The sequence below is a fragment of the Heterodontus francisci genome, chromosome 18 (genome assembly GCF_036365525.1).
Source record: "Heterodontus francisci isolate sHetFra1 chromosome 18, sHetFra1.hap1, whole genome shotgun sequence".
Classification (NCBI taxonomy): domain Eukaryota; kingdom Metazoa; phylum Chordata; class Chondrichthyes; order Heterodontiformes; family Heterodontidae; genus Heterodontus; species Heterodontus francisci.
Window position 1 is genome coordinate 16,952,386 of NC_090388.1, and position 27,180 is coordinate 16,979,565.

A 27,180-nucleotide genomic window follows, 5' to 3' on the forward strand; every position below is an offset into this window, starting at 1 on the left:
TGTACATATATGTGCACCCTTCACCCCACTCAAAATCATCTGGTCTCCTGGGAAAGGAGAAAAACAAGATTAAAAACCCAGGCCAATTTGGGGAGGAAAAAAAATTTGGGAAATTCCTCTCCAAGCTATTGAGCTGATTAAAGCTAGTCCAGAAGAACCAGAAGTAGCTCTAGCTTTTGCTTGAAAGAGTTCAACAAATCAGTGTCCATCACACGAGATGGCAGCTTGTTTCAGATGTCGACTATTTTAATCAGTTCAGACTGCTTGGGTGACACTGAACTCTCTCTCTTGGTAATCGAGCTTGTACTTGAACTCAGGCTTTCTCCAGGCCATAGTTCAAAGCTAACAATATTGGCACTAACGTTCATTCAGAGAGGTTACAGTAATGGCTGGTGTGAGGATTGGGATAAGAGGCAAGAAATGCTTTCAGGACTTAGGTGCATAGCACTAATACAGCAAAGTTTCTCAGTGGTAGGATCCTTATTTCTTAGTCAGAACATAACATAAGAAATAGGAGCAGGAGCAGACCATACGGCCCCTTGAGTTTGCTCTGCCATTCAATACCATCATGGCTGATCTTCTGCCTCAAACCCATTTTCCTGCCCACTGCCCATATCCCTTGATTTCCTGAGAGACCAAAAATCTATCTATCTCAGCCTTAAACATATTCAACAATGAAGCATCTGAAACCCTCTGGGGTAGAGAATTCCAAAGATTCACAACTCTTTGAGTGAAGAAATTTCTCCTCACCTCAGTCTTAAATGATTGTCCCCTTATCCTGAGACTGTGTCATGTTCTAGATTGCCCAGCCAGGGGAAACACCCCCTCAGAATCTTGTATGTATTATGACCGGGTGAGAAAGGTGTCTAGGGTTCCCTCTCAGCCTTCACCTGGTCTTACTGTAACAGGGTTTAATTTTAATGTTATTAGCTCCCCCTTGGTGAATCCTTGTTCACCGCTTTCCAATTATAAGGCAAAGAAACCAGCACAAACAGGCTTTCTTAGTTTTAAAGAAGAAAAGTTGAAATTTATTAAACTTATACTCTAATTCGGTTAATGCCTACGGATACAAGACGCCCACGCTAGCATGAATACACAATACACACAAGCAAATAGAGACAGAAAAGAGCAGAAGAAAAATAAAGTCGAAAAGTTTGAGACAATATCTGAAGAGTTGTTGTTACGGTTCTTCAAGCTCACTGTAAAGTCCTTGATTGTAGGTAGATCTTGCTTTTTGCTGGGGCCCAGTATTCTTCTTAAACAATGTTCGCTGTAGGAGACTTTTCTCTCTTGGGGTTCAAGTGTCTTCGGTGGATTTAGAGGCTTGTGAGAAAGATATGGGAACAGGGAGACAGGAGAGGCTGCGGCGAGCCAGCCAGGAGAGATCTTCTCAGTCCAGGAGCATTCTGCTTTCTGCCCAAACTGTTTGTACAAATTCAAAAAACTCAAATTGCCCAGCAGGTTAGTCATGTGACTAGCTGGTTTGACCATGTCCGTTTGTGTATTTGGCCATCTTCGCAGTCAACATGGAATGCGAGCTCCCCCACCTTCAACGTCTGGTGATCAAAAGTCCATTGTGGGTTGAATGTGTCAAGAAATGGTCCTTTGTCCTTTCCAAGCACTGTCTGTCATATGCAAATATCTTTCCACCCAAAGGTCCACTGTGGTTTGAATGTGTCAGCGAATGGCTGCTTTGTCCTTCCAAATTGTGTCTGATAATATGCAAATATCTTTCCAGCCAAGATCTGGCAGCTTTTTTTTAAAGCAAGTCCTTTCTTCACTCAACAGTTTAAAATCAATGTTCATGTAAAAATTAATGTGCCTTATTCTTGGCAGGTGGGGGCTTAGCATGACATATGTTTCAATGAGATCACCTCTCATTCTCTAAACTCCAGAGAGTTATAGGCCCAATTTACACAGCCTCTCATCATAGGACAACCCTCTCATCCCAGGAACTAATCTATTGCACCTTCTCTCAACTGTCTGCCAAGCAAGTATATCCTTCCTTAAATATGGAGACCAAAACTGTACAGAGTACTCTAGATATTGTCTCACCAATGCACTATACAATTATAGCAAGATTTGTACTTCTATTCTTGTACTTCAATCCCCTTGCAATAAAGACCAACCTGCCATTTGCCTTTCTAATTGCTTGCTGTACCTGCATGTTAACATTCTGTGTTTCTTGTACGAACACACCCAAGTCTCTCTCAACATCAACATTTACAAGTTTCATGTCTTTTAAATAATGTTCTGCTATTCTATTCTTACGACCAAAGTGAATAACCTCACACTTCTCCACATTATACTCCATCTGCTACCTTGTTGCCCACTCACTTAACCTGTCTATATTTCTTTATAGGCTCTCTGTGCCGTCCTCACAGTTTACATTCCCACCCAACTTTGTATCATCAGCAAACTTAGATACATTACTCTCAGTCTCTTCACCTAAGTCATTGTAAATAGCTAAGGCCCCAGCACTGATCCTTGTGGCATTCCACTAGTCACAGCCTACAAACTTGAAAATTTCCCATTTATTCCTACTCTCTGCTTCCTGTCTGTTAACCAATTCTCTATCCATGCTAATATATTATCCCTAACACCATGAGCCCTTATCTTGTGTATTATCCTTTTGTGTAGTACCTTATTGAATGCCTTTTGGAAATCCAAGTCTACTACATCTACTGGTTCCCCTTTATCTACCCTTCTAGTGACATCCTCAAAAAAATGTAATAAATTTGTGAAAGACTATTTCCCTTTTTTCTGATCATATGCTGATTTCTAAGTGCATTGTTAAGACTTCCTTAATAGTAGATTCCAGCATTTTCCCAATGTCAGGCTAACTGGCATGTAGTTCCCTGTTTTCTCTCTCCCTCCTTTCTTGAATAGCCGTGATGGGATCATGCCACATTATCACATAACCTCTCCTGACACCTCAGTGTGATACTGAAGGAGTGCTGCAACATGTGTCAGATGAAATATTAAACTAAGGCTCAGGCGGGTACAGAAGGATTTCCTGGCACTATTGGAAGAACAGGAAGGGAGATCCCTCTCAACCAACACTACCTAAAATATATAGTAATGGTCATCCATCTCATTGCTTTGTGTGGGATCTTGCTGTGTGCAAATTAACTGCTATGGTTGTTTACAAAGTCACATTGGCTACACTTTGAATGTACTTCATTGGTTGTCCTGAAGGTGTGAAAAGTGCTACATTAACGCAAGTTCCTTTTTTAAAAAATCTGTCTGAACTGAAAATGTTTGATGACCAACTGCTCTCTCCCTGTCTGACGTTTTTGTATGTTCTTATGATAACACTGGATGTAAAGAGCAGTGAAAAATTAGCCATTCGGCCCAGCCAGTCTATGCCGGTGAATGTGCGCAACATGACTTACTCCCACGATACTTCATCTCACTCTGTCAACATATCCTCTACTCCTTTTTCCTTCTTGTACTTATCTCGCTTTCCCTTAAATGCATCTATGCTATTTGCCTCAACCACCCCTTATGTGACTGAGATCCACATTGTAACCAGTCTCTGGGTAAAGAAGTTTATCCTGAATTGCCTATTGGGTTTGTTAGTGATCACCTTAAATATACTCTCAGCTTTAGACTCCCTCAGTGGAAGCATCTTCTCTACATCCACCCTATCGAAGACTTTCATTATTTTAAAGACCTCTGTTAGGTCACCCCTCAGCCTTCTCTTTTCTTGAGTAAAGAGCCCTAGCCTGTTCTGTCTTTCCTGATAGGGTATAACTATCAGTTTTGGTATCCTCCTTGACATTTAACTTCCCAATTTGAATAATGCTCATGATGCAGATGGGCTGCTTGTTATTAAAAATACTGTCGCTGGCGGCTGATCCAAAATGCAATGCCAATATTATGCCCAGTGGCCAGTTGAAAATCTACCCCTGTCATTTCACCACACTTTGATAAAAAGAGAAGAAAGATTTGCATTTATATCGTGCCTTTCACAACCTTGGGATGCTTCAAAGCATGTTGCAGCCAATGAAGTCCTCTTATAATGTCAGAGAAACAGCATCAAATTTTCACACAACAAGGTTCCATAAACAGCAATGTGAAAATGACTGGATAATCTGTTTTTGTGATGTTGATTGAAGGATAAATATTGGCCAGGAGACCAGGGAGAACTCCGCTGCTCTTCTTTGAATTAGTACCACAGGATCTTTTGTGTCAGGCTGACAAGGACTCAGGTTAACATCTCACCAAAAAGACAGAACCTCCAACAGTGCAGCACTCCCTCAGTGCTGCACCAGGTATATTAGGTGAGATTTTTGTGCTTAATTCTCTAGAATGGAACTTGAACCCACAACCTTCTAACTCAGACAAGAGTGCTATCCACTGTGCCACAGCTGACACTAAGCACAAAGGTATCCCCAGAAAGCACAAAATATTTGAAGCAATTGAATGGGCTGCAAAGCATACATGGTACATTAGTGTCAACTTAACCTTGAAGATTAGATGACCACCTTGAAATCACTCTCTGGTATCTTACTTATGTTTATATGTAAGACACCTATGGAAAAAATTTCCACTCCCTTTTTTAGTCCAATCCATCTTGGAAAAATCGGATATCTTCCCTTTTACTTTTAATTCTAAGGGGTGTTTTTCATCAGTCTTGATCCATGTGTTGTACTGACATTGGCCAATTGTGTCACCATGTGGTCAATGTATGATGATTTTCACTCTGAAGGATTAATGATTCTGTTACTATTATTGCATGTTTATTGAGGAATAATTTGCACTTATTATCAGGAAGAACTACGGCTGTCATGCATGTTTCATGATACCAGTGTAACTGTTCCAATACTGGACTAGAGGTTGTGAGTTCAATCTCACCAGGGCACGTTATGAATAAATTTAATAAATCTGGCAACTTGTGGGCTATCACCAGCACAGATAAAGACTATATCTGCTGCTGAATTGTTGTCGAACCTCAACTTGTTCATTAACATCCTTCAGGAAAGAGAACCTGTCACCCTTGCCCAGTTTGATTCCAGTCACACAGTATAGAGGTGACTCTTAGGGCAGAATTTTCAATGGCCCATGGAGGTGGGTCTGGAGGTGGGGTGGGCCCCAAAACAGGAGGGAAATCCTGTTGGGCCTGCTCTATGACACGTTCCTACCTCCATGGAATTCTGCAGAAATCGGGGTGACGGCGGGACTGGTTACCCGACCGGCTGCAGAGGGCAGCCAATTAAGCACCTTGAGGGCTTAATTAAGGGTACTCTCCCAATGCTGTCTGGATTTTCCAGCTGCCATATGGGATACCCATTGGGCCAGGAGGCTATTTGTGAAGCGGTGGCAGGCTCCCAGTGGCAGGCCGGGTAGCCATCAGAGCAGGAGGCTCCATTTAATGGGGAAGGAAGCACGCTAATAAACGGCCACAACTGCGGCAGTGCCCATTACTGTGGGGGGGGGGGGGGCTTTCCCCCTAATCTCCAAGGGCCCTAACCTGTCTGACCTTCTTACCAAATTTGTGGCTGGCGGCTGAAAATGGAGGGCCCTCGTGTCTTCCTATATACTTCATCAGTGCCCACCTCTGACGGTGGGGCTGCTGATCTTTGATTGCTGGATGGTCTCCAGACTTGGGAGCCTGCTCGCCGTCCTTAATTGGATGGGTTTCCGTGAGGCGGCCACGCAATTGGATGCCTCCTCCAAAATCTCCCTTGGGGTCCCGCTGCCAGCATTTCTGAGTTCCTGACCCGCATTTCGGCCCGATGGTAGGTTTGGGACCCAGTAACGGAAAATCTTCCCTTGGTGTCTTCTGAAGTAACCAAGCAAGGCCTTCAGACAGAGTGTTATAGAGAAAGGTTAACCACCACCTTCTCAGGGCAACTACAGCTGGCCTATAAATGTGACCGTTGCAGGTTCACCCACCTCCCAGGAACAAATAAAAGAAACATAACTATATATTCAACAGTGTAGGAGCAACAATGAAGACTTCATTTACCTATGTGACTAACAGAATAGATATGAATCACAAATGAGAAGAAGACAGGGAAAAGTTGTTAAGAATAAAATACTTGGATCCAGCTCAGGTGGCAAGAGCCAGTTAAAGATTTTCTCTCCCTCATTCGATTGTCACTGATGAAATATTGAAGGAGTTTGATCCTGTATTGTATAATTAGAATCTCATAGGATCTTATTTCTTGCTCCTATGAACAAATATCAATCTCATTAATTTTGCCAAATATAAACGTCAGGCACAGCTGAACCAATTTGCAAGTGTGATGTAATTCAGGTATTTTGAATTTAATTTGTCTGGGGAGAAAGTGAATGTTCTCTGGTTGATACACACTATGTATTTAAGATCACGTTTGGCATAATTCCCAATATCTTTTATAAATGCTTGTAACTTAATTTCCAATTTATATCACTAATATAAGGAAAGAACTTGTGTTTCTATAGCACCTTTCATGACCTCAGGACATCCTCAAAGTCTTTACAGCCAATGGAATAGTTTTTTTGTGTGGTCATGGTTGTAATGTAGGAAACATAGAATTTTATAGCACAGAACTAGGCTGTTCACCCCAAAAGATCCATGCTGTGCTTATAGGTTATGCTTGGGGCTGGTTCGCTCAGTTGGCTAGATGCCGAGCATGATGCTCGGTGCAATACCAATAATATGAGTTCAATTCCTGCTCTAGTTGGGGTAGATGTGGGTACCTGCTGCTGTTGGCAGAATATGAACGTTAGTCTGTGATGCTGCCGCAACCAATGCAGAAGTATGAGTTCCATTTCATCTCCCTTGTCAGCATATTTGTCTATTTCTTTCTTCCCTCGTGTTTATTCAGCTTCCCTTTAAATGCATCTATGCTGTGTGCCTCAATCACTCCATGTGATAGAGTACTGCACATTTTCAACTCCCTAATACGAAGCAAAAACAGACACAGCAGGCCAGTCTATAAAGAACACTGGTTCAGACAGGTTACATCTGAGAAATGCTGCACATTTTTAGTGTTCCCACATCCCAGACTCGGCACCACCTAATCACGACTTCCCCATTTACCTCGGCTTCTCCAACTCTGCCCAATTTTGCCGATGTCCTGCACTATGGATCTTGGAGTCATGGAGTCATTTATGGCACAGAAAGAGGCCATTCGGCCCATCAAGTCAATGCCGGCTCTCCACGGAGCTATGCAGTCTGTCCCACTCCCTGGCTCGATCCCCGTAGCCCTGCAAGTCTATTTCTCTCAAGTGGCCATCCAACTTCCTCTTGAAGTCAGTGATTGTCTCTGCTTTCACCACGCTGGTGGGCAGCGAGTTCCAGCTCATTACCACCTGCTGTGTGAAAAAAGTGCTTCTTCATATTGCCCCTGCATCTTTTGCCCAAAACCTTCAATCTGAGTCCTCTAGTCCTTGTGCCATTTGTGAATTGGGAACAGCTTTTCCTTGTCTAATTTATCTAAGTCTGTCATAATCTTGTACACTTCTATTAAATCTCCCCTCAATCTCCTTTGTTCTAAGGAGAACAAACCCAGCTTTTCCAACCTAACCTTGTAACTAAAATCCTTCATTCCTGGAACCATTCTGTAAACCTCCTCTGAACCCTCTCAAGGACCCTCACATCCTTCCTGAAGTGTGGTGACCAGAACTGGACGCAATACTCCAGCTGGAGCCTAACCAGAGTTTTATAAAAGTTCAGCCTAGCTTCCCTGCTTTTGTACTCTCTGTCTCTATTTTCTTAATAAAAGGAAAGACAAAGCAATTTTGAAAAGACAAAACCTATGGGTTGAGTCTGCAATCAATGTGACAGCCAATTTGCGCACAGTAAAGTCCACAAACAGCAAGAACTAATCTTTCTGTGAGTATTTCCTGTCATGTTTAATTCACAACTACTGCGAAAAACTAATAAGTTTTCTAGATTAATTTGCTCCCACCTCTCCTGCTGAAGGTGGTGAGTCATACTGTGGTATATATCTAAGGGCACCAGCCTCCATTTTGGTCTTTTGCCTAGCTGGCTATCCTTCATTTGTGAGCCTAAGCAGCAAGTGAACCTCTACTGAAACATGGAAATATCATAACTTAGCCCCAGGCGGGCGTCTTTTCCCATTTTGGATGCTGGAGGCTTGTTGCCTGATTTTTGCTTTAGTTTTTTTCACCTTTTTTCAAGAGGTTTATTCATTTCTGCCTGCAACTTCCACCAACTTCTCACTTTCTACCTTTTTAGTAAAATCATGTACACACATAGGCTGGGATTTTGTATGGCCCCCTGAGGTGGGGTTGGAGGTTGGGGTGGGGGGCACAGAGTATCGTGATGGGTGGCGGGGGGCGGAGGGCGGAGGTTGTGGGGGGGGTGCGGAAGGCCTGTCATCTCCTCGTCACCCAGCGATCTTCCCGGGAGCAGGATAGGCCGACGATGGTGGTCAATTGAGGCCCTTGAGTGGGCTATTAATGGCCAATTATGGGCCACTTCCCACCGCTGCTGGGATCTTGCCAGTGGCGGGTGGGACCTCCGCTGTGCGGGGAGGACACCTTGTAACACAAGGTGCTCTCGCTGCGGGCTTGAGGGGGTCCCTCCTTTGTGGGCAATTTGTGGCCCACGGATGACCCCCACTGGGAAACACTTCAGCCCCCAGGATCCCCCTCCCCTTGGATTGCATGAGCACCCCCAACCCTGTCCTCACCTGGGCCTTTCGGACTGGCCCTGGCGACCCTGCCTCACCTACCTGTGGTCTGGTATTCCTGGGTCCGAGGCCTCTGCAGTAATGGCAGCGGCCACTGCTCCTGTTGGTGCTGCTGATACAGCTGAACTGCTGGCCCTCTGATTAGCTGGCAGCTCTTCGAGGCGGTATCCCTGTCTTTAAAGGGACGGGGATACCACCTCATGAAACTTAAAAGTTAAAACACCGGAGGCTTGGGGGGTGGGTGTTGTGAAAAAGTCGTGGCGGTCTTTCCCCCACCTTTTTGGCTCAGCATCAGGATCTCCAGCACCAGCACAAAATCTAGCCCATGCACTCTCAGTCACACACTAAGACACATGCACCAGCACCAGGCATCCATACCTGTACACACATCCTCATGCACACAGTCACATTTTCATGCTCACACATTGCTCAGTGTTGCAAAATTATACATGTATCTGAGGCTATTCAATAAAACAGCCCATTTGTGTTGAAAAAAGATTGTGGGTACTGGATGATATATCTTATCGAGATTTCTATATTATCCAGTTCATAACCATACAAATCCTGGACAATGCCCTGTAATTGTGTAACCCTGCATCATAGCTTGATGTGTGACTGATAAATATGTCTCCATTTTAACAATCAAGAGTTTTCATACTTGCATTTTAAATCTGATTGAATACAGTGAAGTGGAGGCACAGCTGTATGCCAAAGATCTTCTGCAATTCAGAGATAGTTACCCTGACATTCAACCACATTGTGATGAGACAAAGGCCAGTTTGAGTTAAATTGCTTGAAGAATAATGCATTTGCTTCAATATTAGAAGGACACAGAGCAGGAATTTATTGCAAAGTTAACAGTTTGTGATTATTTGAACTGGCCTATTGAATGTGATGACGCCACAGCACTCCTTCTGGTCATATTAGCATTGCTAAGTTAGTATTTGGGTCCTTGAATGCCATAATCAGGCTGAATGGCTGACTGCGGCAATCAAAATAAGAAAGTGTATTTCTACTCGAGGACATATTAGTGGATCTTCTAATAATGAGTGACTCTGCTTGTAAAACGCATCGGAAACTTGCAAGTGCAAATGTCATAAACAATGTAGAGCATAGATATACCAGTTCTAAAAATGTCACACCTGTGCGATTCTAGGCCTAGAAATTTGTCAACAGGCCAGCACAAGCTAGGTGCAGGGAATGACCTGTGCTTGAACAGGTAGGCCACAGGTGTACCTGATACTCAGCTATGTTGCTTAAAAAGGAAGGGAAGGCGATCAGGAGGGGGTATGAGCGGCGGTCTTTTTCACTCAAAGTAAGACCGTTTTAAGCAATCATTTTGTGGTGATAGATGGTGGGGGAGATCACTAAGGCACCCATCAATAAGATCTCTTGTCATGAATCACACAGTTGCCTAGGAATTTTGGTTATTGAGGTTTATACAACATCATGGATCCAATTTCTTACTCAAAGTAAATATGCAGCAAATGAAATATTAACCAGCTCATTGACACTTATTTGGATATTTCCATAGCTACCATGGCGGGAGGTCCATGGTATCTGTCAAACCTGCAAAGCCAACATACTCAATCTACCTGGAATGAGCAGGTTGTCTTATGAGGAAAGGTTGGACAGACTGGGCTTGTTTTCACTGGAGAAGTGAAGAGTGAGGAGAAACTTGACTGAAGTATATAAGATCCTGAATGGTCTTGACAAGGTGGATGTGGAAAGGATGTTTCTGGTCGCCACACTGTAGGAAGGATGTGATTGCACTGGAGAGAGTGCAGAGGAGATTCACCAGGATGTTGCCTGGGCTGGAGCATTTCAGCTATGAGGAGAGACTGGATAGGCTAGGGTTGTTTTCCATAGAGCAGAGAAGGCTGAGGGGGGACCTGATTGAGGTATACAAAATTATGAGGGGCATTGATACAATAGATAGGAAGAAACTTTTTCTCTTAGCAGAGGTATCAATAACCAGCGGGCATAGATTTAGGGTAAGGGGCAGGAGTTTAGAGGGGATTTGAGGAAAATGTTTTCACCCAGAGGGTGGTTGGAATCTGGAACACACTGCATGAAGGGGTGGTAAAGGCAGGAACCCGCCCAACATTAAGAAGTATTTAGATGAGCACTTGAAATGCCATAGCATACAAGGCTATGGGCCAAGTGCTGGAAAATAGGATTAGAATAGATAGGTGCTTGATGGCCGGCACAGACACGATGAGCTGAAGGGCCTGTTTCTGTGCTGTATAACTCTATGACTATGACTCTATGACTCTTATGGGTGAGTCCTGAACTAGGGGTCACCCTTTTAGGACAGAGATGAGGAGAAACTTTTTCTTTCAGAGGGTTGTGTGACTTTGGAACTCTCTGCCTCAGAAGGTGGTGGAGGCGGGGTCATTGAATATTTTTAAGGTGGAGGTAGATAGATTCTTGTTAGGCAAGGGAATCAAAGGTTATCAGGGGTGGATGGGAGTGTGGAATTCGAAACACAAACAGATCAGCCATGATTTTATTGAATGGCGGAGCAGGCTCAAGGGGCCAAATGGCCTACTCCTGCTCCTTATTTGTATGTTCGAGTCGAAGAGACTTAGTAGTTGGCAGGAAAAAAGACAGAGGCGCAAGGGGAGAGCCAACTGTGCAACAGCCCCGACAAACAAATTTCTCTGCAGCACCTGTGGAAGAGCCTGTCACTCCAGAATTGGCCTTTATAGCCACTCCAGGCGCTGCTTCACAAACCACTGACCACCTCCAGGCGCGTATCCATTGTCTCTCGAGATAAGGAGGCCCAAAAGAAAGAAAGAATGTACATCTTGAAAGGATGCACACTGATCTGCTCATGTGAATCACCACAATTTCCATTTTACTGCTAGCTATTTGATTGCAACAATTTCTCACCTTTGGTGATTTTGTATAGAGCTTCATCAATATTCAAATAACAGAGGGCAACAGTCTGAACAAATTCAACTGTCAATACAACTAAGGGTGAGAAAAGCTGAAATCATGGAGAATACTCTTAAACAAAGAAAGCCTTAGTTTTTATTTTCTATAAAATGAAAGACTTGCATTTCTATAGTGTCTTTCATGAACTCAGGACATCCCAAAGCGCTTTACAACCAATGAATTACTTTTTGAAGTGTGGTCACTATTGTAGTTTAGGAAACCGCAACCAATTTGCAAACAGCAAGATCCTGCAAACATTGATATGATAATGACCAGATAATCTGTTTTTGCGATATTGGTTGAGGGATAAAAATTGGCCAGGACATCAGGGAGAACTCCCCTGCATTTCTTTGAAATAGTGCCAAAGAATTTTTTACATCCACCTCAGAGGGCAGACAGGATCTCATCCAAAAGACAGCACTTCTGACAATGCAGCACTCCCTCAGTACTACACCTGACTGTCAGCTTAGATTTTGTCCTCAGGTCTCTGAAGTGGGACTTGAACCAACAGCCTTCAGAATGAGATATAGAGAGGGCTCCTCAGTAAGCCACAGCTTAAAACTGCAAAAGCTCCAATGACATGAAATATGATCACAGTCTGGAGTTTGTCTGTAGTCCAGTGGCTGGACAGAGGCTGGGAATGATTATACACCCTGACCACAGCACTGAGGTGGGCGTGTGGATTACTGAGCAAAGTCTGTGCTGCAGAATCTGCAGGGGAACCATTGTGCCTCAGGGAGCTTAAATAATTATTGTATGATCTTATTCTGAACCTAATAACAACAGAAGCAAATTGCTTCCTCGGGGAAATTTGAGAATGTGATGCTCCAAGGGACCTCAAATGCCTGGCACAAAATGAGGCATGACACACACTGGAGTTGGACATTGATGATAGAGCTGGGAGGAGGGGAACTGAGACAAGAAGCAAATCAATCATATAAAAGCTGAAAGGGAAACTCATACCAATAGTTGAGTTGTTGGGATGTGTTGAGTGGATGTTTGTCTAAATCCTGACCTTGGTTTCGTTTTCCCAGAACACCAAAGGTTTCATTGAGATTCAAAGCATCCAAATTTATAATAGTTTTAATTTTCCACTTCCAAATAATTTTCCTTGTATTTTGTGGTCAAAATTATTTTCCATACCTTTGGCTCAACATTTAATGAGGCAAATCATCTCTGTGATGGCCTTTGAAGAAGGGAGTGGGGATTGAATTAAAGTTTAAATTAAAATCAAAGGCAACTTGCTTAATGGTGTTGTTATACCATCGAGTACTCATGGTGGATTATGATTTACATTGGTGATGAGAATATTTATACACAGTATAAACTCATAGGAATAATACTCACCCCTCTACCCAGAGACAAACACCAGATTGCATTGTTAATTGTTAGTAAAATTCTATTTAATTTCCTCCAGCCCCACAACCCTCTGAGATATCTGCACTTATCTAATTCTGGCCCCTTGAGCATCCCATATTTTAATCGGTCCACCATTGGTGGACTTGTCTTCAGATGTCAAGGCCCAAGCTCTGGAATTCCCTCTCTAAATGTCTCTATCTCTCTTTCTTCCTTGAAGATGCTCCTTAAAATCCTCCTCTTTGCCCAAGCTTTTGGTCATCTGCCCTAATATTGCGTTATGTGGACCGGTGTCTAATTTTGCATTATAATGCTTCAGTGAAGCACCTTGTGACATTTTATTGCATTAAAGGTGCTATATAAATACATACCAAAGTTGTTAAATTACTCAAATAGATATTGCAGCATCTTTAAAGAACCTGTCAATAGATACTGAACCAGGCACATTGTGGGGTTAAAATATAGGCAACATTCTCTGCAATGACTTCACGCTACATGCCATCTTAGCATACACATTTAGGCCAGACAGTGAGGCCCTCCTTCAAGGCAGGGAGGGACTCATTAAGATTCAAAAGCTAGTTCGTGATGATCTCAGTCAGGCTCCGATGCTGTTTTAACTCTGTTGCGAGGTTGGCACCTGATGTTGGCCTCATGAGGGGAACCTGGTGTCAAGGACCAACAGGCCCAGAACAAAGCCAAAATTGTATGTCACTTGCCTTGTTGGCCAGGAGAAACATGAGTGTGCCTTGGGCCTCAGGCTTTCTGCTCTGACAACCATTGCCTAACCACCCTCCAACACTTACCCCACAGCTAAAGATCTTTTCTGTTTTCTGGCCTGGCGTCATTGATACTGGGTTTGAATAAGGGACAGACCTCGCACATTTAAATGAGGACTATTAGTTAAAATGGAACGGGCCTCACATCAGTGGCCTGGGGTGAGCATCAGGTCTCCCTTGCAAGCCCCCACGATTGATCACCCCTACCCATCCCACCCACCACAGTTAAAATCAGGGTTATAAACAGTCTTTTAACCCAGTCAATGGATGCCCTTGGTCCAACTCCTGCAATAATTTGATTTCACCCTTGAAAGACATTTTCCTTGCTGCTCCATTGTCCGATTAAACAGCTTAAGATTTTTTGATACTGCATGATTTCAGTAAATAGAGGGGCATGAAATCTGCTTTGGGAAGAAACAGCTTTCAATAAAAGGGTCCGTACCAGTATACAAAGCAGATTCTCAGAGCAGGTGATCTTTGACTATTCCACAAAATGAGCTGTTCAAAAACTCCCTGGTACCGCAACAACAGCACTTTCATAAGGCAGTGATTGGATTTGCTTCAGGAGAGGACACCAGAGGTCAATGTCCTGCTCCCGACAGACACTACCTTCTGAGGTCAGTATGAGGTTGGGGGGACTGCCAGTGATTCTGGTTCAGTCTCTCTATCTGTTTTAATGACTAGGCATAGCACAAGTACGATTCAGACGACAGGCAGGTGAGGAGGGGTTGAAGGGCTTCCTTCTTTTCCCTCTCCTTGTTTGACCACAACAGGTTTAATTCTTCCTTAAAGTGGAGCACTGGCCAATTCAGTAGGTGTTTGATTCCTTACTTAGTATGATCATAACTAAAACCAATCGGGACAAGTTTTCTTGAGTTAACAAAGAAAGAGGTTCATTTTATTATACCTGAACTGAACTAATAAAAGACTAAACAATGCTCCAACTTTCACTCACACTAGAGGTTTACACACACAGAGTGGGTTACAGAGTAAGGAAAGGTAGATTGGTTGAGTTAGAGTCCATAGAAAAAAAGGGGCATATAGTCTGTGGAGTTTGGTAATTCAACTGGCTTCTAGCTGAATTTGGTGGTCTTGAGGCTTTTAGTTTGAAGAGGTACATGATTGGTTCAGTGGGTCTCTTGGAGACAGCGATGTGGATGATTTCCTCCAACAGGGTTTCTAATTGTATTCGGAGTATGCAACGGTGGTCAATCAACAGCCAGATTTGAAAGTTTTCAAGCTAGAATAGAAAGAGAGGGAGAGAGAGACCCCCACTTAGGCTCTGCACATATCAGAGTCCAAAAGCTTCTCCTTTCTGTGCTGCAGAAAGACACAAGCTCAAAACGACAGATGGGGAGGGGCTTGTCAAATGATAGTCACTCAGTCATTCAAACAAAACAGTTAGCAGTATTTCCCTCTTGCTAAAAACAACAAGCAATTTCTTTAAACTTCCTGAGTCTTGGTTCTTGCTGGGGCATGAGCAGACATTTCGTCTCCCTCCTCACAAGCATTGCAATGTAAGGTACAGTGTTGCAAATTAGGTGGCCATCTTAAGCTTCCAGCAAAGTCATCCTTATTAAAATGTTCGTTTGAAATTTCTTAGAAAAAATATAAATTCAGATCTCTAGTCAGTGGATTAAAGGAAATTATCATTCAACAAAGCACATTGGCATGATGCAGGGTTCTCAAGGAAGCCATCCGTTGAGCACATCTTCCTGTTTAAGCAGGCAGGGTAATACGAAGTGATGCAACTCAAAGAAATCATAGAAAATTTACTACACAGAAGGAGGCCATTGCCTTCCGCGACCGGTGGGCACCGCAGGGACTGGAGTGAATTGTCGACGCCGAGAATGGCATTTTAATGCTAACCACTGCGCCACTGTGCCTCATCTCTCCTCTAATCCTTCTACCAATTATTTTAAATCTATGCCTCCTGGTTTTTGACTCCTCTGCGAAGGTAAATAGGTTGTCCCCTATTTACTCTACCTAGGCCCCTCATAATTTTATGCACTTCAATTAAGCCACCCCTCAGCCTTCTCCTCTGGAAAACAATGGGTGGCGCAGTGGTTAGCGGCGCAGTGGTTAGCACCGCAGCCTCACAGCTCCAGCGACCCGGGTTCAATTCCGGGTACTGCCTGTGTGGAGTTTGCAAGTTCTCCCTGTGTCTGCATGGGTTTTTTCCGGGTGCTCTGGTTTCCTCCCACATGCCAAAAGACTTGCAGGTTGATAGGTAAATTAGCCATTATAAATTGCCCCTAGTATAGGTAGGTGGTAGGGAAATATAGGGACAGGTGGGGATGTGGTAGGAATATGGGATTAGTGTAGGATTAGTATAAATGGGTGGTTGATGGTCGGCACAGACTCGGTGGGCCGAAGGGCCTGTTTCAGTGCTGTATCTCTAAACTAAACTCCAGCCTATCAAATCTTTCCTCATAGCTCAAATTTTCCAGTCCTGGCAACATCCTCATATGTCTCTCCTCTCCACCCTCCCCAGGGCAATCACGTCTTTCCTGTAATGTGATGACCAGGACTGCACACAGTACTCAAGCTGTGGTCTAACTACTGTTGTATACTTGATGAATGCTTGATGGTTATTGCCATGGGAAATTTTGTTCTTGTCAACAGGGCCTCAGCTTCGCATATTGCTCGTGGAGTGGTGTTCCTCTTCTTTGATGTCGACATAGTGTGTGTTGCTTGATGCTTTTGTCTAAAATATATACTCCTCACTGATCCAACAAATGGATGGTATGGGGGTTCAGGGAAATGGATGAATTGTGGTGAGGGGAGGCGATCTATCATCTTCTGCATATTATTTGATAATTCGGACTGTAAAATGGCCATATAATCTTCTTCGGGTGCTTGGGAAAGAGCCTGAGGCATTAAAAGATGATCGCTGCAGTTGCCTTCATTGCTGTCATTGGCAGTGCTGCTATCAGAAATGGATATTCCAAGTAACCATGAGGCTTATTGAGGATGTTAGTGAAGACTCCTCTGGTGAGGCAAAACTGCTGCGCACTCCACTGTTTATTCAGTCAAGGCCCAGTATTTATTTATTCTAGACTTGCTGCCTTTAAAGGATCATCCCTCTTAATTGACCTTTTCCTCTCTTCCATCTGATACAGAGCATCAGTAACCAAAGTGAACATTCCATTCATCTAATATGTTTCTGAACTCATGAGCATGGTAAGGACTTTGAATGTTCAGGTAGTGGTATTTAACCCTATTTCACTTATGAGTTAGAAATGTATCTTCGTTCAGATCAGACGTTAAACCAAAGCCTCATCTGCTTTCTCAGGTGGAGGTAAAAGATCCTGTGGCACTATTTCGAAGAAGAGCAGGGGAGCTTTTTTTATTCTTTCATGAGATGTGTATGTTGCTGGCATTTGTTGCCCGTCCCTAATTGCCCTTGACGACTGAGTGGCCATTTTAAAGGGCAGTTAGTTGTCAGGGGCAATTAGGGATGGGCAACCAATGCTGGCCTTGCCAGTGATGCCCACATCCCATGAAAGAATAAAAAAAATGTCCCAATGTTCTTGAACCAACACCTCAAACAGATGATCTGGTCAATTATTTCATTGGTGTTTGTGGGAGCTTGCTGTACACCAATTGGCTGTCGCGTTTCCCTACATTACAACAGTGACTACACTTCACAAGTACTTCATTGGCTGTAATGCACTTTGGGACAACATGAGGTCATGAAATGTCAAGGCTTTTGAAAGTGCAGATGACTAGTCTTGCTTACTTCAGTTGATAACAGTCTAAGTAAATGTTTTGAAATTGTTAGGACCAGGTGAGGAAGGGGTCTCAGGCTCCCCTCTCACCCTTTTCTTGGTTTGGCCATAACGGGGTTTAACTTTTAAAACACAGTGTTTTTAGCTTCACCTCAGTGAGTCCTTACTCACTGCTCTCTAATTGTAATTGTAAAGGAATCAACCAGACAGGTTTTCTCAGGTTTAAACAAGAAAGGTGTAAGTTTATTAATCTTAAAACTCTAACTCAGTTAAACTACTGAGAATACATGACAAAACCACGCTAGCATGCATACACAATAAACACACAAATAGATACAGAGGAGGAGGAAGAATTAAAGGAGGGAAGGTTTGAAGTAGTAGATGGAATTCAGTTACTGTTGTTGGTTTGGTTGTAATGATTTTAATTAGAGTTAAGTCTTGCAGTTCTCGTTGGGCCCAGTGCACACTTTCAAACTTGTTTTGCTGGTACCAGAAGGCTACAGAGCTCTTCTGTCTTGAAGCTTAAGTTGCTTCCATGGGTCCCTGGAACATTGTGTGTGAGAGAGAGAGAGACAGATAGAGAGACCTTGCTTCTCTTTGGTCTTCAAAAGCAGTCTGCTCAAAACGTTTCTGTGAGCACAATTCAATCAATTTCCGGGTTGGCCAGTAGGTTATTCATGTGACTAGCTCTTTGTTTGAGACAGCATCGCCTGCGAGGTTTGTTGATTCTTCAAAGCTTACTAGACACACTCAGTGGGGAGGGGGGGGGGGGGGGGGGTGGGGGGAGGGTGTGGAATACTAGCTCTTACATAGACAACGACTCTCAATGACTTTTGATCATCACTAATGACAAAACCCACCTGTATAATGCATCAGGGAGTACTCCCATTGTCTCTTAAGGCAACTGTCTCTCAGAATGCAAATGTGCAGCCATGTTTTCAGCCACTACTCTGTGGTCCTTTTAAACAAGTTATGTTCAATGTTCAGCAAACATTCAAATAGTGTTCCATATGCCAAAATTAATATGTTTCCATTTGGCAGGTGTGGTTTCCGTCACAAAATGCATGCCTTTTAAGCTTAAAGAAATCTTACCTGAAACATAGAACATACTAGTAAATGGCCAGGAGTAATGGATTACCAATAGTGATAACATTCTGCAATCAACAGTAAATAATTACCCCACTCAGCAAGATCCAAGTAAAAGCCTCACTCATTAACATGGTACTTTAGTGTTTGGGTTTGATGCTACAAAGGATGTTGCTATTCTCTTCTGCTCAATTTGTTTTTACTGCATCGCAGAGCCTAGACCCCAACCTTGAAGCAGCATGTTTATAGCTCCATGAGGTTAATTTGCAAACATTATAACGTAATTTGTAAGCCGTTTAAATCTCATACATGACGGGTGAATGCAAAAGTGTCTTGATGCAAAGTCTGCTGCCCCAGGGGATTGAATATGAAAAACATGTCAATACAAATGTATTGTCGTTAAAATGTGTGTTGATCAGCATTTGTGTATTGATGCAATGCAAAAGAAGTTGATTTGATATTTTCAGCTCTTTACTCATTGCTCCAGGATAAATATAGTAGATACCCCTTAAATAGTGTGTAAGTTTTAAGTATTATTGATATAGTTTTGTTTAAAAAGTAAATAGAAATTCTTAAAAGGAAAAGGATTGCAAGGCCCTAATCTCAAAACACATCCCAAGAGTCCAATAGACTCTGATAGTACTTTTAAGTACTGGAGTACTTTTAACCTAATTAATGCACAAAAGCCATGGGATTGGTTGGAATGTTGGTTTTACATCCCACCCAACATTACTCTCTGTTGACTTCAATGGAGGGTAAAATCGTGTGGGATTTAAAAACCAACATGGCACCCGATCTCACCAGTTTCCTAATGGGTGTGTTGGCTTAATCTTTCCCCCAAATGTCTCGGCGAATTCATCCAGTCAGTAGCTGAGCCATACAGATCAGGAAAGTCCTGGCTTTGATCCCTAGTCTATGCGTCGTTAGTTAATGGAAGCTGGAGCATTGGCAGGACACGACAATTGTTTACAGTGCCCCAGAATAGAATCACAGAATCTTAGAAGGTTTACGGCACAGAAAGAGGCCACTTGGCCCATTGCGTCTGTGCCGGATGAAAAACGATCCACCCAGTCTCAACCCACCTTCCAGTATTTGGTCAGTAGCCCTGCAGATTACAGCACTTAAGGTGCAAATCCAGGTTCCTTTTAAATGAGTTGAGGGTTTCTGCCTCAACTACTCTTTCAGGCAGTGAGTTCCAGACCCCCACCACCATTTGAGTGAAAAAGTTTTCTTCATCTCCCCTCTAATCTTTCTACCAATCACTTTAAATCTATGCCCCCTCATCACTGACGTCTCTGCTAAGGTAAATAGGCCCTTCATCTCCACTCTACCCAGGCCCCTCAAAATTTTGTACATTTGAATCAGATCTCCCCTCAGTCTTCTCTGCTCCAAGGAGAACAACCCCAGCCTATCCAATCTTTCCTCATAGCTGCATTTTTCCAGTCCTGGCAACATCCTCATAAATCTCCTCTGTACCCTCTCTAGTACAATTACATGCTGTCTGTAATGAGGTGACCAGAACGGCACACAGTACTCAAGTTGTGGCCTAACCAATGATTTATACAGTTCCAGCATAACCTCCCTGCTCTTATACTCTATACCTCAGCTATTATAGGAAAGGATTCCATATGCCTTCTTAACCACCTTATCGACCTGTCCTGCTACCTTCAGGGATCTGTGGACATTCACTCTAAGGTCTCTCACTTCTTCTACACTTCTCAGTATTTTCCCATTAATCATGTATCCTTTTGCCTTGTTTGACCTCCCCAAATGCATCACCTCACACTTCTCCAGGTTGAATTCCATTTGCCACTTTTCTGCCCATCTGACAAAACCATCAATATCTGCCTGCAGCCAACAGCTATCCTCCTCACTATCTAACACACAGCTAATCTTTGTGCCATCTGCAATCTTCTCGATTATGCCCCTACATTTACGTCCAAATCGTTAATATATACCACAAAAAGCAGGGGACCCAGTACTGAGCCCTGTGGAACACCATTGGAAACAGCCCCCCAGTCGCAAAAACACATGTCAACAAATACCCTCTGTTTCCTGCCACTGAACCAATTTTGTATCCACCTTGCTGCATTTCCCTGGATCCCTTAGGATTTTATTTTTTAACCAGTCTGCCATGTGGGACCTTGTCAAAAGCCTTACTAGAATCCATGTAGACCACATCAACTGCACTACCCTCATCTATCTTCGTTGTTACTTCTTCAAAAAATTCGATCAAGTTGGTCAGACAAGATTTTCCCTTAACAAATCCATGCTGACTGTCCTTGATTAATCTGTCCCTTTCTAAGTGACGGCTTATCCTGTCTCTCAGAATTGATTCCAATAATTTGCCCACGACTGAGGTTAGACTGACTGGCCTGTAATTATTCGATCTATCCCTTGCTCCCTTTTTAAACAGAGGTACAATGTTAGCAGTTCTCCAATCCTCTGGCACCACACCTGTGTCCAGTGAGGACTGGAAAATGATTGTCAGACCTTCCGCTATTTCCTCTCTTGCTTCTTTCAATAGCCTGGGGTACATTTCATCTGGCCCTGGTGATTTATCAACTTTCAAGGATGCTAATCCTATTAAAACATCTCCTCTCCCTATGTTTATCACATCCAATACTTCACACCCCTCTTCCTTAACTACAATATCTGCATCATCCCCCTCTTTGATGAAGACAGGTGCAAAGTATTTATTAAGAACAATACCAACATCTTCTGCCCCTACATGTAGATTACCTTTTTGGTCATTCATGGGCCCTACTCTTTCTTTAGTTAACCTCTTGTTCTTAATGTATTGATAAAACATCTTTGGGTTCACCTTGGTTTTGTTTGCCAATATTCTTTCATGCCCTCTCTTTGCTTTCTTAATTTCCTTTTTGATTTCACTCCTCCACTTTCTATACTCCTCTCGACTTTCTGTAGTACTGAGTTCTCTGTGTTGGACCAGAGCGAGTAGGGAGGGAAATACTGGCCAAAATACCTGCTTCTGCTTATTAACCAGTGAGCTCTGCTATGAATGAATGCGTGTAGATGTGGAGTGAGGACAAAGTCAGACTTAGGCTGTGTTCATACATTGCTGCTTCCCAGTTGAGTAGTCTACCATAAATTTCTGTCAAGGAACCCCCCATGAACGATGGATCATCTGGCTAAGATGCTGAAGGGCAATGGTGGAACAGTATCTCAGGTCAAAGGTCATTTTCAACCTTGCCACCTGGATGGTATCCTGACGGAAAGGACAGCCCACTCATTGTAGAACCCGGCTGATTTTCACTCCAGTCAAATTGAACAACTGTAAATCAGGCGACTTCTATAAAGGGTGGGCAATCGGCCCAGCTGGTGAATTTCAAACTTACCCTCACTGTCTCTGGGAGGGGAGTTGGAGAAAATTGATGATGGAGAAAAAAATAATCTTAAATAATGAAATGAAAGATTTGGAATTTTGGCCTCAGTGCTTGGAAAGTCCAAATTGTAGCAGAAAGCAGGCTAATTCTACAGAGAGGCCAACTTTGTCCTCTGAGTTAATTGGAAGCTAGTTCCAGTAAGAATGTTCAATTACTTTCGGAATAGGGTAGTTAAAATAGACAGGAGGATTCCTGAAACTGTGAATGTCCCATTATTGTTTTTACAAAAGGGAAGGTGGAACTGAGAATGTTTTCCAAGGAAAAGGAGGCTTAACACCCTTTGTGGTAGTAATTCCCAATAACTGCAAGCTGCAGTGTTACGCAGGGTGTAAATGGGAGACTCGTTCCACGCTTCTGTGAGGGTGTGAATGAACATCAAAATCAAAATGTCATTTGCGCATTCATCAACCACACATCCCACTGGTTGCCTGAAGCTCAAAACTGAATATGTCCATTATGCTCAAAATTCACATCGTGTTGAAAAATTCAATTGTCACTGCAATAATTTTTACATATTGCGTTGCCAGCATTTTTGAGATTTTCACTTAAATGAATATTAAGAAAAAAAACTGTAATTTAAAAAAATAGAATGGATAAACTTCCAGAAAATTGAAATGTAAAGACCTTCTGTTCAATAATTCTGCAGAGAAAGGAGAGATGTATATATCCACAGTGGTGGATATCTGGTAGAAATTGCTAAATGACAATTCATTCACATTTAATGTTTTCTGAGGATTACAGGATTGTCAAGCCTCCAGGGATTATTGATTAATCTCCAGGGTACTGCTGTGAGTAACCTGTGAGCAAAATCATAGGAACATTTTTTTAAATGGTGTGTTTTTAAAAAAAAATTCAGAATTATAATAAATTTCACAAGAGACTTACTAGAATGGTACCAGGGATATGGGACTTCAGTTACACGGACAGAATGGGCGGCACAGTGGTGCAGTGGTTAGCACTGCCGCCTCACAGCTCCAGGGACCCAGGTTTGATTCTGGGTACTGTCTGTGCGGAGTTTGCAAGTTCTCCCTGTGACCACGTGGGTTTTTGCCGGGTGCTCCTGTTTCCTCCCACAGCTAAAGATTTGCAGGTTGATAGGTAAATTGGCCATTGTAAATTGCCCCTAGTGTAAGTAGGTGATAGGGAATATGGGATTACTGCAGGGTTGGTATAAATGGGTGGTTGTTGGTATAAATGGGTGGTTGTTGGTCAGCACAGACTCGGTGGGCCAAAGGGCCTGTTTCAGTGCTGTATCTCTAAAAAAAAAAGTTCTGTTTTTCCTCCTTAGAGCAGAGCAAGTTAAGGGGAGATTTAATAGAGGTGTTCAAAATCATGAAGGGTTTCGATAGAGTAAATAAGGAGATAGAGTTTCCAGTGGTAGAAGAGAAGTGACCAGAGGACACAGATTTAACACAATGGGTAAAATAATCAGAAGCGAGTTAAGAAGAAATGTTTTTATTAGTGAGTTATGATCTAAAATGCATTGTCTAAAAGGTTGGTAGAAGCAATAGTAATTCAATAGTAACTATGAAAGGGGAATTGGATATGTACTTGAAGAGAAAACATTTGCTAGACTATTGGAGAAAGATCAGATGTGGTTGGCATCCTTCCATCTATGAAAGATGATTGGACACGCAGCAAACAATCCATTTAGGTGGGGTGTCTTCTCTTGGTGCACCTTTGCTGATGGCTGTGATGGCCAATCCTTGAGAGGCAGGTTCTGCCACAAATGCTGCAGATGAAGCTGCCAAGTGACGCTGTGAGTTGTTATTTTTGACATTGGCGCCTGTTGCCAAGCTGCTGCAGCCACTGGTCATTGTGGTAATGCACACCAGTCCACAGGATGTGTCACCATTTCCCTCTTTCGCCAGCTAGTGACTCCTAGGTGGGAAAGTCAACATTTAGGGCCTTCATGACATGCTTGCAAGCATCCTTGAAGTGGAGCTTTGGGCACCCATGGGTTGACTGGCTCCGGCTATCTCACCATGCAGAGGGTCCTTGGATATGCGACATTCCTCCATCCTGCGGATGTGTCCGATCCACCGAAGCAGCCTCTGTTTGATTAGTGCCAATATAGCTCTGCCTTTGAGAGGACTGCCTCATTTTGTGATTTTGTCCTGCCGGGGAGTGGAACTAATTGGATAGCTCTTTCAAAGAGCTGGCACAGACATGATGGACCAAATGGCCTCCTTCTTTGTCCCATCATTCGATGATTCCTTTGTTGTGAAATAGGGCGAATGTACTTTTGTGACAATTCTAAACTTGCAGTCATATTCTAGTCTGACTTTTGTGCTCTTTTTAAAATTCTTATGCATCTCTTGCGATGTTGACATGAGTGGACAAAAGGGCCGGAATTTCACAATGAAGTGGTGGCCCTGCCCAAGGGTAGGAAAGCCAGGGACGAGCCCGCCTTCGCTGGCCCTAGAAGCCATGCTGCTATTTTGCATGGCTCAGGCATTAAGGGTCTGCAGTCATGGCTTCCGCTGCGGGCAAAATACCAGTGGTTGCGGGAAGAGGCCCTTAAGTGGCTTCAATTGTCTAAGGGCGGGCGGGCGGGCGGCCTGCCACTTCCCCCACCGCTGGTAAAATAGCAGCTGGGGCCGGTAGGCGATGGGCATGGCACTCATGCCATCCCATCAGATTTTATGCTGCCCCTCCCATTTCCTGGCCCGCTCCCAGGGTTGGGGGTGCAAAAAATTCTGGCCAATGTTTACTTTCTGTGGCTTAGCGTCATGGCAATTGACGATCCTGGCACATCAAAGAAAATGGGATGGTCATTTCTCTGTAATGCTCTTGATAAGGCCATTATAGAACATCATGGGGAAAAACAGGCTTTCAAAACTGGCCACTCAACTCATTTGCAAAAATATATTGTGCTACACTGGAATGCTGATTATGTTTCTTTATTTAAGACACTCATTAGCTGCTTGTGAAGTGGTTAATGGATCATTATTACAGACATGTTGTGATTGTTGTTTTTTTGTTCCTGCGAATGAAATCACACTCATCAAAGTGCCACATCTCAAAACCAGCCATTTCCACCAACCTGTTAATTGTTTTAAATGTTGTGACAAAAGTACATTCGCCCTCTTTCGCAACAAAGGAATAAAATATGGCCCTAATGTTTTAAGCAAGCTAGCTGTTTTGGCAACTTCTGTGCTTTGTAGTACAATGTTGCTTAGCGATGAATTAATCATTAATCATCCTAGCCATTCATTACACCTAGACTTACCCACAGACTTTTCGTGGGCTTTTGCAGGGCAACGTAGGCTAATTAGAAAGCCATTTCAGCGCAGCACCTTGTACAGGGCATCTGGGTCCTATGTAAACAATAGCAACACTTCTTCAACCAATCAGATTGAAAAATCGTTGTTGTGACATGCAGGGTCTAAACCAGGAACTGTCAGTTAGAATATTTAATTCAAGGTAAAATTATGTGCAGGAAGTGAAATAAAGAGAGGGACAGAAAGATGGGATCAAGAAAGAGAGAGTTGAAGGAGACGGAAAGAAAAAGTAAAAAAAAAGTTTTATTTTAATTTTTATCAAAATGTCCAACAACAACTGAATTCTGAAGAATTGAAACTTACCACATCATTAAAAGCTTAATTAGACTTGAATGGACCAGCTTAACTTTTTCTGGCATGTTTAGTGGGTTAGCTAGCAGGTGTTCCATTTGTTTGAACACCTAGGGCTGAATTTTATTAGCTCGCTGCCGTTCTTGGCGGCGAGCTTCAAAAAGTGGGTGGTGCATGTGTAGGATGTGCGCCGTGGAGCCACCGTGATATTTTGCGCAGTGGCTCATTAACATGGAGAGGGCGGACTGCCTGCCCCCGATGATGTCGGGAGGGCGGGTGCTTCGTCCCCAGCAATGGCGCCTGGCACCACCGTGCAGGCGCCGGCACCGGCACCAGTTGTACAGGGTTTCAAGCCCTGCAGTTTAATTTAAATGTTAAAAGTGACAGGTGGGAAAAAATTAAAGTTGAAACTTTATTATCGGTTTAAGTCCCCTCTCCCACCCCTCCAATGAGTAATTAATATCGAAATAGCCTTCTCCAGCCAAAAAAATTAACAATTAGATTCCGAGCTTACCCCCCCCCCCCACCGCCCCGAGCTTTCTCCACTTTACCCTTCAACCCCTTCCCAGCATCCCCTCCACCAATTGCGCAAGTTTTTGCCGTCACCAACCCCCGCCCACCCCGAAAATTTTACTCCTCCACCCTCCCCACCAGTGTTATACCTCGGAGATCCGAACGGAGATCCGAAGGCGTGGGACTTCCGGCAACCATCCAGAATATCAGCGTGGGGCGGCTGTCGCTACAAGGTAAGTTATTAGTCATTCATTTAAATTTAATTAACATATTTAATTACTGTCTCTGACGCTGTGCGGCAGGAAGTCGCCATGACGCCTCGCTGCCGTCAGTAAAATGGGGCAGGGCCTTTCCTGCTTCGAGGCCTGTGGCAGGCCTTTCCCGGAAGGATTTTCCGGGCCCCCCCCCCCCAAGTCGTGATCCCCAATGCCGGGGTCCCAGTAAAATTCAGCCCCTTGTCTCTCAGCGGGATACTGTCAGAGCCAATCTTATGAAAGAAGGCAACTTGAACTTCCTGATTTCATATTTAGTTGCGATGTGCAGAAATCTGAAGTTGCTGTCTGATTTACTCCATAATGACGGACAGCACTGATAGCCTCAGCGTTATTCATAGAATCATACAATCATAGAATAGTTACAACACAGAAGGAGGCCCTTTGACCCATCATGTCCATGCCGTCTCTCTGCAAGAACAACTCAGCTAGTCTACATAGCCCTGTAAATTGTTTTCTCTTCAGATAATTATCCAATTCCCTTTTGAAAGCTACAGTTGAATCTGCCTCCACCACACTCTCAGGCAGTGCATTCCAAATCCCAACCACTCGCTGTGTAAGAAGTATTTTCCTCATGTCGCCGTTGCTTCTTTTGCCAATCACCTTAAATCGGTGTCCTCTGGTTCTTGATCCTTCAGCCAATGGGAACAGTTTCTCCCTACCTGCTTTGTCCAGCCCCCTCATGATTTTGAACACTTCTATCAAATATCCTCTCAACCTTCTCTTCTCTAAAGAAAACAGTTCTAACTTCTCCAATCTATCCATGTAACTGAAGTTCGTTATTCCTGGAACCACTCCCGTGAATCTTTTCTGTATCCTCTCCAATGTCTTCACATCCTTCCTAAAGTGTGGTGCCCAGAACTGGACACAATA